This window comes from Dama dama, chromosome 12, assembly GCF_033118175.1.
Source record: "Dama dama isolate Ldn47 chromosome 12, ASM3311817v1, whole genome shotgun sequence".
Taxonomy (NCBI): Eukaryota; Metazoa; Chordata; class Mammalia; order Artiodactyla; family Cervidae; genus Dama; species Dama dama.
In genome coordinates, this window is record NC_083692.1 from 21,024,173 (window position 1) to 21,036,398 (window position 12,226).

At 39.1% G+C, this 12,226-nt stretch overlaps 1 protein-coding gene across 6 annotated transcripts in view; it reads right to left on the bottom strand.

Annotated features, from left to right (window-relative positions):
- PCNX1 (pecanex 1) overlaps nt 1-12,226 on the bottom strand; it is a 177,889-nt gene that overhangs the window by 18,476 nt on the left and 147,187 nt on the right. The gene's annotated exons all lie outside the window — the stretch shown is intronic.

The window sequence follows — 12,226 nt, forward strand, 5'->3', positions numbered from 1 at the left end:
ATATAAAAGTATGTAATAATTATATATACACACACAAACAAAATGGTATACCTTATATAATACTAAAGAGAATCTTGGTAGCATCTCAATTACTGAGAAACAATCGAATGCAGCGGTTCTCAAAGTGTAATCCTGGGACGCAACAGAAGCATCACCTGGGAACTTACTAGAAATGCAAATTCTAGAGCCATTTCAGACCCGTGACATCAAGCTCTGGAGGTGGGGTCCACCTATCACACTCCCGTCACATTCTAATGTATGCTAACATTGAAGAATCATGGATCTAGGGCTTTAATGAGCTTACTTATTCTATATTTTCCAGTGATATATATATATATATATTTATCTGAATTTATAAACCATTAACATAAACAGAAAAGAGCAGCTAAGATACTAGCTTAATATAGACTGTTTAATTAATTACTGGGTTCAGTTCAGTTCAGTTGCTCAGTCATGTCCGACTCTTTGCGACCCCATGAACCGCAGCACACCAGGCATCCCTGTCCATCACCAACTCCCAGAGTCCACCCAAACCCATGATGCCATCCAACCATCTCATCCTCTGTCATCCCCCTCTCCTCCTGCCCTCAATCTTTCCCAGCAACAGGGTTTTTTGAAATGAGTCAGCTCTTTGCATCAGGTGGCCAAAGTACTGGAGTTTCAGCTTCAACATCAGTCCTTCCGATGAATATTCAGGACTGATCTCCTTTAGGATGGACTGGTTGGATCTCCTTGCAGTCCAAGGGACTCTCAAGAGTCTTCTCCAACACTACAGTTCAAAAGCATCAATTTTTCAGTGCTCAGCTTTCTTCACAGTCCAACTCTCACATCCATACATGACCACTGGAAAAACCATAGCATTGACCAGATGGACCTTTGTTGACAAAGTAATGTCTCTTGCTTTTTAATATGCTATGTCTAGGTTGGTCATAACTTTCCTTCCAAGGAGTAAGCGTCTTTTAATTTCATGGCTGCAATCACCATCTGCAGTGATTTTGGAGCCCAGAAAAATAAAGTCAGCCACTGTTTCCACATCTATTTCCCATGAAGTGATGGGACTGGATGCCATGATCTTAGTTTTCTGAATGTTGAGCTTTAAGCCAATTTTTTCACTTTCCTCTTTCACTTTCATCAAGAGACTTTTTAGTTCCTCTTCACTTTCTGCCATAAGGGTGGTGTCATCTGCATATCTGAGGTTATTGATATTTCTCCCGGCAATCTTGATTCCAGCTTGTGCTTCCTCCAGCCCAGCATTTCTCATGATGCACTCTGCATATAAGTTAAATAAGCAGGGTAACAATATACAGCCTTGACGTACTCCTTTTCCTATTTGGAACCAGTCTGTTGTTCCATGTCCAGTTCTGTTGCTTCCTGACCTGCATACAGGTTTCTCAAGAGGCAGGTCAAGTGGTATTCCCATCTCTTTAATAATTTTCCAGTCTGTTGTGATCCACACAGTCCAAGGCTTTGGCATAGTCAATAAAGCAGAAATAGATGTTTTTCTGGAACTCTCTTGCTTTTTCGATGATCCAGTGGATGTTGGCAATTTGATCTCTGGTTCCTCTGCCTTTTCTAAAACCAGCTTGAAAATCTGGAAGTTCACAGTTCACATATTGCTGAAGCCTGGCTTGGAGAATTTGGTTAATTTTAACTGTAAAGGAGATCCTATGTTTCCTTCTTTTCTGTCTCCCTCTCCCCCAGACCCAATCAACTCTATATGCTGAAAATGTACTGCTTCTGTTATACGGGGAAAAAATTTTTTTTAACTTAGCTCAGGCTTCTGCAACTGGTCAAGATAGAGTAATAAAGACACTGCTGCTAAAGTTGAAGCTCCAATACTTGGGCCACCTGATGTGAAAAGCCGACTCACTGAAAAAGATCCTGGGAGAACAAGATGGTGGAGGAGTAGGTGGACGTGGAGCACATCTCTCTTCACAATACATCAGGAATACACCTTCAGACACAGAAGTGCATGCAAAACGCCAGCTGAGAGCGGACAGGAGTACCTGACCAGTGGAAAAGAATGTATAGAACCACACAAAACTCAGTAAGATGAAGGAACTAGGGGGAAAAACAGGAGTGTTAGTAGGACTGGACCTGCCCTCGGTGGGTGAGGGAAGTGAAGCAGGGGTCTGATCCCCACAATGGGGCAATTCTCTGAGTCAGAGGAGACACATTCAAGGCTGAGAATAAAACAGCTGATCTGCAGCAGCCTAAATTGGAACCAGACAGTCCTTGCCCCAGCCATACATATCCCGGACAAGAATGCTGGTCCCCTGGAAGGTGCAGTGGCTGGGAGCTGGAGTTTAGGGATTGTGGAGAGATCCCAGGGTGAGGGCTGCCAAGGGGATGTGAAGGAGGAGGTGGTGGTGGGAAATGTCTGTGGAGAAAAGTCTGGCAGCCATGGAAGCAAGGCAATACTGCCGAGTCACGTGTTGGGGGTGGAGCCACCACCACAGTCTCTCTCTCTCCACACCGCCAGCATCTGCAGCTGAACAGTAGAGAGGCTGGCCCATCAAACACCTGACACGCTGAACTACAGAGCAGGACCCCACCCAGGGGGCCCCTTTAAGTGCCTGACCTGCCAATTTACAGAGCAGGACCCCACCCAGGGTGTCCCTCTATGTGCCTGACCTGCCAATTTACAGAGTAGGACCCCAGCCAGGGATCCCCTCTATGTGCCCAACACACCAAACAACAGAGAAGGACCCCAGGCAAGGGAGTTAAGTGCCTGAATGGGCAGAGCTATGGAGAAAGGCTGGCCAAAGAGGCCTTCTGATCGCCAGCTATAAGAGGCTCTGAAAAAAGACTCTGATAGAGCTATAACTTCTGCAGTGGATGCAGTCCGTGTCCCTGCACACTTTGGGCGGCCCGGCTCCCCACAAACCAAGCAACTGCACCACCTTCACACTCAACTCTCACTGTTTTTTGCCACAGGCAAAAAAAGTCATGCACCTGTGCTTGCAGGGTCACTTGATCATGTCCAACTCTTTGCAAGCCTGCAGACTGTGGCCTGCTAGGCTTCTCTGTCAGGGAGAGGGGTTCTCCAGGTAAGAATATTGGAGCGTATTAGCCAATACTGGTTCCCATACCCTTCTAGAGTCCTATATTTCCTGCTGCCCTAGCCGCCAACTCCCGAGTACCTGGTGCTGCCAGAACCCCTGTGACCCAAGCAGCTGCACCACCTCCAAACCTGGCCCTCACAGGAGCAAACCCAAGTCCTCCAGGGCAGCGTCAGGAGCAAGCCCCAGTGGACGACCCACACGTAGAGGTGCAAATAAAACCACAATTGAAATCCAGGGGCAGTGTGGCTAAGGAAGAAGACCCGAAACCTTCCCGCCAGCTGTACAAGCTGCAGATTAAATCCACATGATCAACTAGGCAGACTCTGTTGTCTATGGAATACATAAAAGGCCACTGAGAGCTCCCACAAAAGAAAATGCACTAGTTCTGATGGCTGTGGACATTGGAGGCAAGAACACACAGGAGTAGGACCAGATTAGAATCTGAGCTGCCCCCACAGCAGGTCGAGATCAGCACAGGGTTGGAGGGCATCCTCGGGAGGGGAGGTGGGCTGTGACTCCCAGCGAGGGAAAGGACTCTTCAGAGCAGTGACTCAAGAAAAACATTATTCTTATGTTTTGACTTGTTCTGTAGATTCTTTTGGATTTTTTTCCCTTTTTTCTCCCCCTCTGTTGTAGTTGTTGATTTTACTGGCACTATGAAATCCAATTAGGCTTTTGAGCTTTTTTCCCCCTCAGTCACATTTTTTATTGTTGTTATAAACCTCTGCCTCTATGTTGGGCTTTTGCAGTTCTGTGGGGTTTTCCTTTTTTTCCTTTCTCTGTTTCTAATTTTAATTTTTTAAACCTATTATTATTTGTTCTACATGTATGCCTTTGTTTGCTTCTCCTACTGTTCTCCTCCTCTTGCAGTTAATCTTTAACATATATAAATCTTTATCTACCTCTTTTAACTTTGCATATCTATGCTTTCTTTCTTTGCTATTCTTTCTTCTCAAAATATTTGTTAGTTTTATGTTCATTGCTTTATTCCCCAATTGGCACCTTGCTTTGGTTTTGTTTTCCAGTTTGTGCTTTAGTTAGTTTTGTTCTGGTAGATAAAATTTTTAGTTTCCTTTGTTTGCTGGGTCAATCTATTGTACTTTATTTTTGTTGGACTGTTTTGCTTTTGCTTATGGGAGTATACATATATGTGCATATTCAATCACACTTTTTATTGTTATAAACCTCTGCCTCTATGTTGGGCTTTTGCAGTTCTGTGGAGTTTTCCTTTTTTCCCCCTCTTTTTTATAATTTTAGTTTTTAATTTTTTAAAACCTATTATATGCTTTCTACATTTATTCCATTGTTTGAGTTTGCTACTGTTCTTTTCCCCTTGTAGTTAATCTTTAATATAAATCTTTTATATAAATCTTCTTCATCTACCTCTATTTAACTTTCCATATATATTCTTTCTTTTTCTTACTTTCCCTTCCTCTCAACATATTTATTAGCTTTGTTTTCATTGCTTTATTCCCCACTTGTCACTTTGATTTAGGTTTGTTTTCCAGTTTGTGCTTTAGTTAGTTTTTCTCTTAACTGGTAAATATACTTTTTGATTTCCTTTGTTCACCAGATCAATCTACTGTACTTTATTTTTATTGGACTGTTTTGACTTTGCTCATGGGTGTCTATGTGTATATTCCATCATTTTAATTATTATTTGCCGGCTTTTGTAACTACCACTTGTCTGGGGTTCATCTTTGGTTTCTCGTTTTTTTGGATATTTGGTTTAATCTCACTTAATGCCATAAAAAACCACTTGTGGAATCCTCCTTCCTGACAAGAGATCAAGCCCTGAGCCTTTGGAGTGTGAGCACTGACTTCAAGACCCTAGACTACCAGAGAACTAACCCTAGGGAGTATCAAATAGTGAGAACTCACACAAACAAAACCATCTGAATAAAGACCCAGCATCACCCAACCACCAGTAGCACCCTGTGCAGGACACCTCACCTAAACAAAAAACAAAACAAAAACACAAACAAAATCATCAGCAGAGAAGATTACCACCTCACTCAGCCTTGCCCATCAGAGGAAAAACAAACAAAAACTCAGTTCAATCTCACCCTATACGAAGCTTAGACAAACCACTGGACCAACCTTAGGAGGGCAGAAACCAAAAGAAGAAAGAATTCAACCTTCTTCAAGGAAAGAATTCAACTTTTCTTGAAGCCTGGAAAAGGAGACCTCAAATACAGTAAGTTAAAAAAAAAATAATGAAAAGGCAGAGAAATACTACACAAATGAAGGAACAAACTAGAAACACAGAAGTCCAAATAAATGAAGAGGAAACAGGCAAACTACCTGAAAAAGAATTCAGAATAATGACAGTAAAGATGATCAAAAACCTTAAAAACAAAATGGAGAAAATGCAAGAATCAATTAACAAAGACCTAGGAGAATTAAAGAATAAACATACAGAGACAAACAACACAATTACTGAAATTAAAAATACTCTAGAAGGAATCAACAGCAGAATATCTGAGGCAGAAGAACGAATCAGTAAGCTGGAAGATAAAATGGTGGAAATAACTTCTGAAGAGCAGAATAAAGTAAAAGAATGAAAAGAACTGAGGATAGTCTCAGAGACCTCTGGGACAATAACAAATGCACCAACATTCGAATTAAAGGGGTCCCAGAAGAGGAAGAGAAAAAGAAAGGTATGAGAAAATTTCTGAAGAGATTATAGTTGAAAAATTCCCCAAAAGGGAAAAGGAAATAGTCAATCAAGTCCAAGAGGTGCAGTCTCATACAGGATAAACCCAAGGAGAAACACACCAAGACACACACTAATCAAACTAACAAAGACTAAACACCAAGAAAGAATTAAAAGCAGCAAGGGAGAAGCAACAAGTAACATACGAGGGAAACCCGTACAGCTGATCTTTCTGCAGGCCAGAAACTCTGCAGGCCAGAGAGAATGGCAGGATATAAAGTACTGAAAGGGGAAAATCTACAACCAAGATTACTGTACTCGGCAAGGATCTCATTCAAAATTGATGGAGAAATAAAAAGCTTTTCAGACAAGCAAAAGTTAAGAGAATTCAGTACCACCAAACTAACTTTACAACAAATGTTAAAGGGACTAATATAGCCAAGAAATACAACAGAAGAAAAAAGATCTACAAAATCAACCCCAAACAATTAAGAAAATGGCAATAGGAACATATATATCAATAATTACTTTAAATGTAAATAGATTAAATGCTCCAACCAAAAGACAAAGACTGGCTGAATGGATTCAAAAACAAGACCCATATATATGCTGTCTTCAAGAAACCCACTTCAAACCTAAAGACACATAGACTGAAAGCGAGAGGATAACATTCCATGCAAATGGGAAGCAAAAGCTGGAGTAGCAATCCTCACATTAGACAAAACAGACCTTAAAATAAAGATCACAAGAGATAAGGCAGGACACTACATGATGATCAAGGGATCAATCCAAGAGGAAGACATAACAATTATAACTATCTATGCACCCAACATAGGAACACCCCAATACATAAGACAAACAACACACATAAAAGGAGAAACTGACAGTAACACAATAATAGTAGGAGACTTTAACACCCCACTCACACCAATGGACAGATCACCAAAAGAGAAAATTAATAAGAAACAAGTCTTAAATGACACATTAGATGAGATGGATCTCATTGATATCTTCAGGACATTCAATCCAAATGCAGAAGAATATATCTTCTTCTCAAGTGCACATGGAACATTCTCCAGGATAGACCACATCTTGGGTCACAAATCAAACCTCAATAAATTTAAGAAAACTGAAATCCTATCAAGCATCTTCTCTGACCACAACACTATGAGATTAGATATCAATTACAAGCAAAAAAACTGTAAGAAACACAAACACATGGAGATTAAACAACACATTTCTAAATAACCAACAGGTTACTGAAAAAAATCAAAAGGGAAATCAAAATATTTCTAGAAACAAATGACAATGAAAACATGACAACTCAAAACCTATGGGATGCAGCAAAAGCAGTTCTAAGAGGGAAGTTTATAGTAATACAATACTACCTCAAGAAACAAGAAAAACATCAAATAGACAACCTAACTTTACACCTAAAAGAACTGGAAAAAGAAGAACAAAAAAACCCTAAAAGTAGTAGAAGGAAAGATATCATAAAGATCCGAGCAGAAATAAATGAAAAAGAAATGAAAGAAACAATAGTAAAGATTAATGAAACTATTAAAGCTGATTCTTTGAAAAGATAAACACAATTGACAAACCTTTAGTCAGACTCATCAAAAAAAAAAAAAAAGAGAGAAGAATCAAATCAACAAAATTAGAAATGAAAAATGAGAGGTTACAACAGACAATGCAGAAATACAAAGGATTATAAGAGACTATTACGAACAACTATATGGCAATAAAATAGATAACCTGGAAGAAATGGACAGATTCTTAGAAAAGTTCAATCTTTCAAGACTGAACCAGGAAGAAATAGAAATTATGAACAACTCAGTTACAAGCACTGAAATTGAAGCTGATCAAAAATCTCCCCAAAAACAAAAGCCCAGGAACAGATAGCTTCACAGGAGAATTCTACCAAACATTTAGAGAAAAGATAATGCCTATCCTTCTAAAACTCTTTCAAAAAATCACAGAGGAAGGAACACTTCCATATCCTGATACCACAACCAGACAAAGACAACACAAAAAAAGAAAATTACAGGCCAATATCACTGATGAACACAGATGCAAAAATCCTCAACAAAATTTTAGCAAACAGAATTCAGCAACATTATCAAAAAGCTCATACACCATGATCAAGTTCAGTTTATTCCAGGGATGCAAGGATTCTTCAATATACACAAATCAATCAATGGGATACACCATATTAACAAATTGAAAGATAAAAACCATATGATAATCTCAATAGAAGCAGAAAAAGCCTTTGACAAAATTCAGCACCCATTTATGATTAAAACTCTTCAAAAAATGGGCACAGATGGAACCTACCTCAACATAGTAAAGGCCATATATGATAAGCCTACAGCAAACATTATTCTCAATGGTGAAACACTGAAAGCATTTCCCCTAGGATCAGGAACAAGAGAAGGGTGTCCATTTTTGCCACTATTATTCAACATAGCTCTGGAAGTCCCAGCTATAGCAATCAGAGAAGAAATAAAAGCAATCCAGATCAGAAAAGAAGCAGATGACATGATACTGTACAAAGAAAACCCTAAAGATAGTATCAGAAAATTACTAGAGCTAATCAGTGAACTTAGCAAAGTTGTAGGATACAATATCAATACACAGAAATCACTTGCATTTCTATACACTAACAATGAAAAATCAGAGAAATTAAGGAATCAATCCCATTCACCATTGCAACAACAACAAAAATTAAATATCTAAGAATAAACTTACCTAAAAAGACAAAAGAACCATACACAGAAAATTATAAGACACTAATGAAAGAAATCAAAGATGACATAAATAGATGGAAAGATATTCCATGTTCCTGGGTAGAAAGAATCAATATTGTGAAAATGACTATACTATCAAATGCAATCTACAGATTCAATGTGATCCCTATCAAATTACCAAAGGCATTTTTCAAAGAACTAGAACAAAAAATTTCACAATTCATATGGAAACACAAAATACCCCAAATAGCCAAAGCACTCCTGAGAAAGAAGAATGGAGCTGGAGGAATCAACCTTCCTGACCTCAGATTATACTACAAAGCTACAGTCATCAAGACAGTATGGTACTGGCACAAAATCAGAAATACAAACCAATGAAATAAGGTAGAAAGCCCAGAAATAAACCCATGCAACTATGGGTACCTTATTTTTGACAAAGGAGGCAAGAATATGCAATGGGGCAAAGAGGGCCTCTTCAATAAACGGTGCTAGGAAAACTGAACAGCTACACGTAGAAGAATGAAATTAGAACACTTCCTAACATCATGTACAAAGATAAACTTAAAATGGATTAAAGATCTAAATGTAAGGCCAGAAACTATAAAACTATTAAGAGGAAAACAGGCAGAACACTTGATGACATAAATCAAAGCAAGATCCTCTATGACCCACCTCCTAGAGTAACAAATAAAAACAAAAGTAAACAAGTGGGACCTGATTAAACTTATAAGCTTTTGCACAGCAGAGGAAACCATAAGCAAAGTTTATTTGGGTTTATTCTCCTCAGAATGGGAGAAAATAATAGCAAATGAAACAATTGAGAAAGGATTAATTTCCAAAATATAAAAGCAGCTCATACAACTCAATACCAGAAAAACAAACAACCCAATCCAAAAGTAGGAAAAAGACATTAACAGACATTTCTCCAAAGAAGACATACAGATGGCTAACAAACACATGAAATGGCCATCATCAGAAAGTCTACAAACAATAAATGCTGGAGAAAAGGAACACTCTTGCACTACTGGTGGGAATGTAAATTGATACAGTCACTATGGAAGACGGTATGGAGATTCCTCAAAAAACTAGGAATAAAACCACCATATCACCCAGCAATCCCACTTCTAGGCATATACCCTGAGGAAACCAAAATTGAAAAATACACATGTATACTATTGTTCATTGCAGCACTATTTACAATAGCTACAGCATGGAAGCAACCTAGATGTCCATCAACAGATGAATGGATAAAGAAGCTGTGGTACATATACACAATGGAATATTACCCAGCCATAAAAAGGAATGTATTTGAGTCAGTTCTAATGAGGTAGATGAACCTAGAACCTACTATACAGAGTAAAGTAAGTCAGAAAGAGAAAGATAAATATCATATTCTAACACATATATACGGAATCTAGAAAAATGGTACTGAAGAATTTATTTACAGGGCAACAATGGAGAAACAGACATAGAGAATAGACTTATGGATATAAGGAGAGGGGAGGAGAGGGCAAGACATATGGAACACGAACAACATGAAAACGTACATTACCATATGTAAAACAGATAGTCAATAGGAATCTGCTATATGTCTCAGGAAACTCAAATAGGGGCTCTATATCAACCTAGAGGAGTGGGATGGGAAGGGAGATGGGAGGGAGGTTCAAAAGGGAGGGGATATACATATACCTGTGGCTGATTCATATTGAGGTTTGACAGAAAACAACAAAATTCTGTAAAGCAATTATCCTTCAATAAAAAATAAATAACTTAAAAAAAAAAAAAAAAGATCCCAAAGCTGGGAAAGATAGGCAATAGGAGAAGGGGGCAGCAGAGGATGAGATGGTTAGATAGCATCAACGACTCAATGGACATGAGTATAAGCAAACTCCAGGAGATAGTGGAGGACAGAGGAGACTGGTGTGCTGCAGTCCATGGTGTTGCAAAGAGTTGGACAGGACTTAGCAACCGAACAACAACACCCCTGCACCTGAAATGACCAAGAAAAGAATATATTGAGACAGTGGATACTAATCTCGGGAAAACGGGAAACAAAGGAGGTAGCCCTATAAGAGATTCCGGGCCACGGTATAAGAAAGAGGACTGAAGGAGCCCAGTAATCTCCAGGTTGAGAAGACAGCTGGGAGTCTGGGAAGGTCAAGGTAGCTACAGTTTTGCAGGGCACAGTGCCAAGAAGGAGAGAGCTAAACTGACAGCAAGCTCTGGAGACCAGTAGAAGGCCCCTTGTGAATTCAGCAGATTACTGATCAGCACATGAGCCAAGGCCCAAGGCCAAGAAGAAAACCCAACAGAAAAATGCAGAAAGAATGGAAAGTTCTGTGACTGGCTAGTGCTCAAAAGAATACTGTCTCAGTAATGCGAAAAAAATAGCCCCAGACTAAAGGCTGCTTTGGTCCCTCCTAAGAAAGGTTAAAAGTAAACCCTGAAAAGATCAAATTGTCCCCAAGGAATTTAACTGTCACAGGACAAAGTTCAAAAATATTTATACGAGGCTTCCCTGGTGGTCCAATGGTTGAGAATCCACCTGTCAATGCAGGGGACATAAGTTTGATCCCTGGTCTGGGGAGATCCCACGTGTTGTGGGGCAACTAGGCCCATGAGCCACGACTGAGCCAGCTCACCCTAGAGCTGCAACAACTGAACCTCTGCACCCTAGTCTGCACTCTGCAACAAAAGAAGGCACCTCAATGAGGCACTCTAACTAGAGAGTAGCCTCCACTTGCCGCAATTAGAGGAAGCCCATGTGCAGCAATGAAGACCCAGTGCCGCCAAATAAATTTTTAAAGATTAAAAAAATTATATTTAGGGACTTCCCTGGAGGCCCAGTGGTTAAGACCTTGCCTTCTAATGCAGGGAGTCAGGGTTCAACCCCTGGTCAGGGAGTTAAGATCCCACACGCCTCATGGCCGAAAAACTAAAACATAAAACATAAGCAATGTTGTAACAAGTTCAATAAAGACTTTAAAAATGGTCTACATTAAAAAAAATTAAGGAAAAAAATATTTATAGGAAGACAAAAATATCCAGCCTCATCAAGGCAAAATTCACAAAGTCTAGCACTCAATCAAAAATTGTCAGGCAGGCAATAGTAGCAGGAAGCTAGAACCCACAATTAGAAAAATAATCAATCACTCAATCAAAATTGACCCAGAAATGATACATATGTTAGAATTAGCCAACAAGGACACTGAAAGAGTTATTATAACTGTATTCCATACATTCAAAAAGACAGAGGAATGACAGGATGCTAAGTAGAGACATGGAAGGTCTATATAAGACACAAATTAAACCTCAGGAGATTTAAAAAAAAAATGCACTGTCTGAGAATATGAAAAATACACTGGATGAGATTAATGATAATGCAGAAGAAAAAAATAAATGATCTAAAAACATATCAATAGAAATTACACAAAATTAAACACAAAGACTGAAAAAAAAACAACAACAGAGCATCAGTGAGTCATAGAACAGCTTTAGACAGCCTAATATAAATGTAATTGGAGTTCCCCCACAACCCCACAAAGGCAAGGAGGAAAACATTTTGAGAAAACAATCACTGAAATATTCCCAAATCTGATGAAAATGATACACACCTAGGGATTCAAGCAGCTCAATGAATTCCAAGAACAAGAAACATGAAGAAAACAGCATAAACTGCTTAAACTAGTGATGAAAGGAAAAATCTTAAAATGAGCCAGTGGGGGAAAAAAAAACACATATTACATGACATATACCAG